Source organism: Rutidosis leptorrhynchoides, chromosome 2 (assembly GCF_046630445.1).
Source record: "Rutidosis leptorrhynchoides isolate AG116_Rl617_1_P2 chromosome 2, CSIRO_AGI_Rlap_v1, whole genome shotgun sequence".
Lineage (NCBI taxonomy): Eukaryota > Viridiplantae > Streptophyta > Magnoliopsida > Asterales > Asteraceae > Rutidosis > Rutidosis leptorrhynchoides.
In genome coordinates this window covers 186,998,011-187,007,409 of record NC_092334.1, presented here as the reverse complement: position 1 = coordinate 187,007,409, position 9,399 = coordinate 186,998,011, and the positions used below count along the sequence as shown (strand labels likewise).

The window sequence follows — 9,399 nt, the reverse complement described above, 5'->3', positions numbered from 1 at the left end:
TAGCTATGAGTGTAGCTAACATTTCAGCTTCATCAATTGGTTCAGTTCCTTCTCCTAAAGAACATTCTCCTGTTCCTTGTAATTCTGGAAATTCTTGTAACAATTCTGCATGTGAATGTATAGTTTGAATATAATAACATGTATCATCTGCAGATTGCGGTTGTTGCATGGCTCTATCAACCGAAAAGGTAAAACTCTCGTCCTCTATACTTAGGGTCAGTTTCTTACCAAACACGTCTATTATTGCTTTAGCCGTGTTTAAGAATGGTCTTCCTAATATAAGAAGAACTCGAGAATCTTTTTCCATGTCCAGAATAACAAAGTCTACTGAAAATACTAAAGTACCAATTTTAACTAGCATGTTCTCCATTATCCCTCTAGGATATTTTATTGATCGATCAGCTAGTTGTATGCTTATTCGTGTTGGTTTCAATTCTCTAAGGTCTAGTTTAGCGTATAGGGAATATGGCATTAAATTTATACTAGCACCTAAGTCTGCCAATGCTTCTTTTGAACTAAGACTACCCAGAAAACATGGAATTGTGAAACTTCCTGGATCTGATAATTTTTCTGGTATTTTATTCAACAACACTGCAGAACAATTAGCATTCAATGTAACAGCCGAGAGTTCTTCCATTTTCTTTCTATTTGTGATTAGATCTTTCAGGAATTTAGCATACCTTGTCATTCCCGAAATCACATCAATGAAAGTAAGGTTCACATTTATTTGTTTAAAAATATCCAATAATTTAGATTGCTCGACTTCAAGTCTCTCTTTTCTCATTTTACTGGGGTAAGGAAGCGGTGGTTGGTATGGTTTACCATAAGGTTTAGCCTTAACTGTGTTATCTTCATTAACCTTTTCAACTACCGGTTCTGATTCCTTTTCTTGCTCAGGTTGTGGTGCCTGTGTAGTAGGAATAGAGTCATCAGAAATTACAGGTATTTCAGGTGGTTTAAGTGTAATACCACTTCTTGTGGTAATAACTTTAGTTGTTTCATTTCGGGGATTAGCATTTGTATCGCTAGGTAGAATCCCTGTTTTCTTTCACCAATTAACCTTGCTAGGTTGCTTACTTCTTGTTCCAGATTTTGAATAGAAGCTTGTTGATTTCTAAATGCTTGAGCATTTTGTCCATTAGTTTGTTTCTGAGATGTGAAAAACTGCGTTTGAGATTCAACTAGCTTCGACATCATATCTTCTAAATTTGTCTTTTTATCATCGGTTTGTGGTGGTTTATTTGGAAAATAGGTCTTTGCTGGTTGTAAGTATTATTAGATACTTGTTGATTGCTAGGACCTTGTTGGTTGTTGTATGGAATATTTCGGTTATAATTCTGATTTTGATTGTAGTTTGGCCTTGGCGGTTGATAAGTATTTTGATAATTATTTCCTGGCCTTTGGTTCATGTATAAAACATTCTCTCTTTGTTCCATAGTTTGTTCAACATTGAGACAATCTTTTGTCAAATGTGGTCCTCCACACTGCTCACAACTAATGCGTATTGCATGAATATCTTTAGTCATCTTTTCCATTTGTCTTTTGAAAGCATCTAACTTTGCGAAAATGGAATCAAAGTCATGGCTAGAATCGGCTCCAGCCTCTTTAGATGAACGAAAAATATCTTTTTCCTGGTGCCACTCATGTGAGTGGGAGGCTGTGTTATCAATAATTTTATGAGTTTCAGTTGCGGTTTTCTTCATAATGGAACCACCGGCTGCTGTGTCGATGTCTTTTCGTGTGGCAACGTCGACACCTTGGTAGAATATTTGTACTATTTGATAAGTGTCTAAACCGTGTTGAGGACATCCTCTCAACAACTTTCCGAATCTTGCCCACGCTTTATATAATGTTTCATTTGACTTTTGCGCGAATGTAACAATCTCTCCTTGAAGTCTCACGGCTTTAGATGCCGGAAAGAATCTTTTAAGAAATTTCTCAACTAAAACATCCCATGTATCAATCGCTCCTTCGGGTAACGATTCTAACCAAACTTTGGCTTCTCCCTTTAAAGTCCAGGGAAACAACATGAGATAGATCTGTTCATCCTCAACTTCTCTGATTTTAAATAGAGTACGGATCCTATTAAAGGTACGAAGATGTTCGTTTGGATCTTCTTTTGGTGTACCACTAAATTGGCATTGATTAGTTACCATGTGTAGGATTTGTCCTTTGATTTCATAATCTGGCGCATTAATGTCTGGTTGAGTAATGGCATGACCTTGGCCCGTGCGTGTGGCTCTCATTCGATCTTCCATACTTAGAGGTTCCGGATTTTCCATGATTGAATTTGTTAAATCTGAATCACTAGAGGATTCTGATTTAATGGTTTCTTCCTCGATAATCTCTGAATGAATAATTTGTGGTTCAGGAGGAATGATTAGTGGTTCAGGATCTTTGAATTGTCCTTGAATATCCTCCGGGTTCTCAATTGTGAAGTCGGGTTCAAAAAATGGATTATCGGAAATTTGAATTGGAGTACTCGTTCGACTAGATGATGACTCTAAAGAAAAATCAACGGCGACAATATTGGCTAGATGTCTTGATCGAGTTACAGGTGGTGAACGTATGAAAGGTGGTGAACGTTTTGCTCGGTGCATTCACTGAATATCCTATTATAAATTATATAAGTTATCAAATCAATAGACTTTTCTGCTTTTGCCCACGTTTCGAATAGCCAAAAGATACAGCAGGGAGCCAGGATCCTTTAAATCAGAAAATCCACAACTCAGCCACTAACAAATCCAACTATTACTACGAAGCAGAAAATTTTGAATGTCTATCAATTTAACCGCATAAAATAATTTTTCGTCGAAATTAAAGAAAATAAAAAGTCTATGACCTAAAAACTAGAACGTAGAAAAGAGAAAGCGCGTTGAAAAATAAGAGTTGGAAAATAAACGTCGAAAAAAAAAGTCGAAAAATAAAAATAAGAAAGTAAAGCGTCGAAACTTAAAAGTCTAAAAACTAAATATTAAAACTTGCGTCTAAAGGTATTAAAGCTTAAAAGGAATTCTAAACGGAAAACGGCAATTACTTAAAAATGCACTAAAATTTAAAAACTGCGTCGCAAAATTCTAAAGCGCCTAAATCTTAATTTAAAGAAAAAGCACTTAAGGGATTTTACGGCGAAGTCTAAAAATCTAGAGATACTATGGCAAAATACTAAGTTTAAAACTAAATACGAACGATAAATGTATAAATTACGAATTAAATGATAAAAAAGATGCAACATATAAAAAAAACTAAAGTTATAAAAATACAATTTTATAAAAATATTATTCTATATATTTAATAATAATATTTAAACTTAATATTACAAATTATAAATTAAAACTAGATATAAATATATGTTAATTAATTAAAAACCCTAATTAGGTTTAATAATAATAATTATAATTAATTAAAACCCTAAATTCGTAATTAATACAGTCCAAGGTTCAACCTATCAGAGAGACTCCGCGACTGCGGTTTGTTTATACCAGAGAGCCTCCGCGACTGCGGAGTAATGAAGGCTCAGAATGCTTGCAGGTTCAAAAATGCAGTTTCAGTTTTTGATATATATATTTTTTAATTTATAGAAAAAATTATATAATTTAACTAAATCTTATATTTTTTTAAAAAAATTACTTAGTAGTTTTTATAACTTAAAAAAATAAACTTTTTAATTTAAACACTTAAAAGTATAGAAATTTATTATTATTTTTATATATTTTTTTATTTTTATGTTTAAAACTTATTATATTTTTACAAAAATAGATTAAACACTTAAAAGAAAATTATATATAGCGTTTCTCTTTCGGTTCCCCGGCAGCGTCGCCAAAAATACTTGATGTTAAAGCAGAGGGGTACGAAATACTTATATTTTTATTACGAAATACTATTAAATACGATACAATTTTACACAAGTTATTTATTTATTTATAGAATGGATATACCTAAACCTTGCTACAACACTTATAGGCAGTGTACCTAATCGTAGAGTAGTATAGTTTTTAGTAGGTCTGGTTCGTTCCACAGGGATCCACTTATTGCATATACTATATTTTTAAACAATTATATTTGTATATATATATATATATATATATATATATATATATATATATATATATATATATATATATATATATTAGTAATATAGTAGTATTATTATTATTAAAGGGGGTTTTACCGTTTAATGACCAGTTTGTCGATTTTAAGTCCTAATGCAAAATATTAAAAATAAATAGAACTTAATTGAAAGCGTAAAGTAAATGACGATAAATAAAAGTGCGATAAAATAGAAGTACGATAATTAAAAGTATGATAATTTAGAATGACGGTAAATAAAAGTACGATGAGATATAAAATAAAAGAATTATGCTTATTTAAACTTCCGTAATCATGATGTTTGACGTGTTGATTTTAATTTATTAACAAGGGTTAATTGTCCTTTGTCTTGGATTATTTGATATGTCTATCTGGTTTTGTCCATAATAATCCATCGGTCATAATTATAAAGTGCGAGAGTCTTCGCCAAATTAACCTTATACCCGAAGTCAAATATTCCAACTAATTGGGGACTTAAACAGTAACAAGGTCTTAATACTTTGTTAATGATTACACCAGGTTATCGACTGTGTGTAATCCAAGCTTTTAATAATTTGTTAACAATTACACCAATTACCCTTGAATGTAATACACCCCTGTTTTAATGAGTCCATTGACTATTAATTCATCCCCGTGTCCGGTCAAATGAACAATTATTAGTATTTATAAATATCCCGCCCACCGTACCCAGTCAAGCGTATGTGGTTGTACATAGATACGTAAAATTGTAACCTTTATATTGAATTAACAAGATATCATTTTGCTAATTAAATATAAAGCCCATTAATAGCCCATAGTCCAATTTCCACAAGTGTCGGTCTTTTGTTCAAACCCCAATTATGGACTAAAGCCCAATAACCCAGTCTTAATATTTAGTCCAACATCATGATTACTTCGGCCTAAATAAGCATAATAATAATTAGCTACAACACATTAATTTAAAAAGGAAAAACATAGATTACAGTGATTATTAATTTCGTAGCGTTACACGGACAGAGTTCTGACTTAAAACCTGTAAAACATTCGTTACAATAACCCAACTAACTTATTATTAACCTAAAATTAAAATTAAAATTATAAATATAAATATATAAATATAGATTGAGAGATTGAAGTAGAAAAAGGGATGATGAGTTCGGCAGAATGCGCGGCCTTTTATAGGCCCATTTTGAACTGTACAGCTCCGCGACTTCAAAGATATTGTTCCTCACAGCTCCACGACTGAGGAGCTTTGGATTACAGCTCACCAAAATGAATTAAACGTGGGCTGCTTAATATTTTATAATATAATATATATAATTAATTATATATTATATTATATTCTTTTGCATAGTTGACTTGTAATTTCAGGTCGGTTGAGTCGTACGTTGATAGTTGGTTCATGTCTCGGTTCCGGATTTTTGAACGTCTTTTCGTACAATTTAATATCTTGTACTTTGCATTTTGCGGCTTGTACTCTTGTCATTTTTAGACATTTCTTATCAATAATTTGAACCACTTGGATTGTATCTTGTATATTTGAGCGTTTTGGTCATTTGCATCTTCAAATTGTCGAATCTATCTTTTGTCTTCACCTTTTATTATTTAAACGAATATCACTTGTAAATAGAACAATTGTAACTAAAAGCTTGTCTTTCTGGAATGAAAATGCTATGAAATAAATGTTCGTTTTTAGCATTATCAATTACATATAACAAATTACTGATTTTTGATATAATACCAACTACAAATATATATATATATATATATATATATATATATATATATATATATATATATATATATATATATATATATATATATATATATATATATATATATATATATATATATATATATATATATATATATATATATATATATATATATATATATATATATATATATATATTGTAATACAACTACATATATGAATATTGATTATTTACAAAATAACTATATATAAAATATAACTGAAGATATAAAATACTAATAAAGTATATATATATTTATATTTATATAACTACAACACTTAATATATAAATATTATATAGGAGGAATTATGTGATTATATATGTTAATATATTTACTTGATATAGGTTCGTGAATCCAAGGCCAACCCTGCATTGTTCAGTTCAGTCGTATGCATATTTTTACTAAAAAATATCGTATCGTGAGTTTCATTACTCCCTTTCTAAATGCTTTTGCAATATATATTTTTTGGAATGAGAATACATGCGTTTTTATAAATGTTTGACGAAATAGACACAAGTAATCGAAACTACATTATATGGTTGAAAGATCGAAATCGAATATGTCCCTTTTAGCTTGGTAGCCTAAGATTTAGGGAACTGGCCCCTAATTGACGCGAATCCTAAAGATAGATCTATTGGGCCCAACAAGCCCCATCCAAAGTACCGGATGCTTTATTACTTCGAATTTATAATGTCCGAAGGGAGTCCCGGAATAATGGGGATATTCTATATGCATCTTGTTAATGTCGGTTACCAGGTGTTCAATCCATATGAATGATTTTTATCTTTAAAAAATACGAAATGCCTGATATGAGATGTATATTTATGAGAAATGAAAAATGAAAATCTTGTGGTCTATTAAAATATTGAAATGATTGTTATGATAAACCTATGAACTCACCAACCTTTTGGTTGACATTTTTAAGCATGTTTATTCTCAGGTATGAAAGAAATCTTCCGCTGTGCATTTGCTCATATTACATGGAGTCGTTCATGGAATATTTAAGTCAATACCAAGCAATGGGACCAAATGTTAAAGACTTCGTCCAGATAGATTAGGACGGTTCTTTACAAATGGTTGGACAAGTGAGCCTTACTGTCACCTTTGTAGCATTTTCTCACTTTTGGTCTCGGTAGCTAGTTGGCAGTAGATGTACTGAGTGACTGGTTCTGCTGCTGGCTTTGAGTGACAGCCAGTAGCAACTGGTCGAGCTTCACAGTCAGTATCTCAGCGATACATGTCTCAGTACTAGACACTACTATTTTAGCCTTTCCCTTATGGGTAGCTTTTGACTTGGAACCAGTACCATTAACGTGATTTACTGCTTTGCTTTTGGATTTTGACTTACCAGTGTGGGAAGTTACTGGTTTGTCTGCTGCTACTGGTTGACCAGCAGGCATCACTTTAGACTTACCAGAGTCGGGATTACTGGTTCGTCTGCAGTTACTGGTTGACCAGTATGAATTTTAGCGGTAGGCTCAGCAGTTAGACAACTAACATATTTAACTGGTTTTGAATTTCTTCGATTATTTTCAGTTATCTCTTTCTTGATTTGCTTTCCTTGGGATTCATGCAGTAAATGCTTGAGGGATCAGTAATCTCATCATCTGAAATACTGACTTCCTTAGCTTTAACTTCACTCTCCAAAATATCTTTCATAGACGGTGGTGGGGTCACTGTAGGTCTGAAAAATTTATTTGTTAAGACCTTTTTACCCTTAACTATCTTGGAAAAAGTGTTTGGCAAGACGGCTTCAGAATCAGTTTCAAGAGTAGGTTCCATAAAAGCAACTTCTGCAAGAGCAGCAGCAACATCATAGTCACCAACGAAGAAGGCTTCAACTTGAGCAGGCACCTGCTCATTAACACATTTAGCTGTGCGTTGAGCAGATGTACACCACGAAGCAACAATCTTTTTAACATTGCTCAGCTGGTCCTTGATTTCTGCTGCCTTAACGTGAAGAGACTTTAAAGCAAAATTTTGTTTTTCAAGTTTGGAAATTTCATCTTTCAAGATCTTAATTTCATCAGTTTTGCCTTTATGTTTTTGATTTAAAGATTTATTATCAATTTTAAGATTTTATTCGCGTGTACTGCCTCTACACAAATCAATTCTCAGGTAGTCAAACATTTCAGCTTTTTCATCATCAGTATAAGTTCAAAAGTTATCAACCTAATACATCAGTTTAGATTTCCATTGAGGTGAATCTCTTTTCAAGTCAGCTTCCCTCATGTCAGCCACAAACGTACTACCATTATCATCCTCATCAGACTCCTCGACCTCATTGGCCATTAAACACAGATTTTTACCAGAAGCATAACCAGCACATTCATCATCAGTTTTACTATCAGAAGATGAAGATGAACTGATTTCATCCCAATCATGATGCTCAGCTACTAGTACCTTTTCTGGCTTCTTCTCCTTCTTATCAACCTTTGAAATTTTCTTCATCTGAGCCTTCATAGCCTTGTACTTGTTTTTGTACTTTTCAGCTTTTGAGAAGGAGTTAGCAAGTGATGAAGGTTTCTTGGACATGCATTCAGCAGCAAAATGTCCAACCTTCCCATAGTTGTAACACTCAGATTCGGGGCCTTTGACAGATTTGCTAGCATACCTAGTACTAAGTTTCTTACTCATTTTGTATGGCTTGTTGGTCCTATTTCGATTGAACCTTTTGAACTGCCTAGCCAGCAATGTCATACTTTCAACAAACCCTTCAACATTATCATCATCATCATCATCATCACTGCTTTCCTTAGACCAAGTACCACTAGTCTCATCATCTTCATCTGCATCTTCTTCTGCTAGTAACTTTTGAACCAGTAAAGCTTTTTGAGCTTTCTTTTTAGCAGCAGTAACAAGAGCAGTATCAGCTGATTTTGTAGATTTTGAAGTGGTGGGAGTAGACTTAAAAAAAAAAATTTAAGTTAAGTTCAAGTTTTGCCTCAGCCTTCTCATGGTTCCAAAGTGTACCATAGAGAGAAGACATATTGAAATTCTTTAAAGTCTGGGTGGTTCTTAATGGGTCAGTGACTGGGTTCCATTTAGCAGGCAGTGAGTCAATGAATTTGTTGACTTGTTCGAAATCAATATAGGTGATTTTAAGGGTAAGCAAGTCAGCAACTAAAGAATTGAACCTGATGAAGGTTTGCTTAAGGGTCTCACTTTTGTAGGCAAAGAACATTTCATATTCTCTTTTTAATGCAATGATCTTATTCTGCCTAACTTCATCCATACCCTCATATGTGACATCAAGGTAGTCTAACATAATTTTAGCATTTGGTTTTTCCTTAATCAGTTTAAACAGATGGTTAGGTAAAGTTATAGCTAATAAAATTCTGATTTTAGGGTCAAGTCCAACACGATGTTTATCCTCAGCATCCCAGTTAGCTGGGGTGAGAACAACATCTCTGCCAGGGACGGCAAGAGTGTCATGTGTTGTAGGTACTCTACCAATAGTTTCAGTAGTGATGAATGTACCATCAATAGCAATTCCAGGCATGAGTGGGTCAATAGACTCAAGATGTAGCATGAATCTAGCCTTCCAGGCTTCATGCTCATCTTCATTAAATTTGG

General features: G+C 33.0%; 1 non-coding gene across 1 annotated transcript; it reads left to right on the top strand.

Moving 5' to 3' along the window:
• The first annotated feature begins 1,791 nt into the window (after positions 1-1,791).
• LOC139894889 (small nucleolar RNA R71) lies at positions 1,792-1,898 on the top strand. Its single transcript, XR_011775367.1, has one exon. It is a non-coding gene; the product is annotated as a small nucleolar RNA R71 (small nucleolar RNA).
• The last annotated feature ends 7,501 nt before the right edge of the window (positions 1,899-9,399 follow it).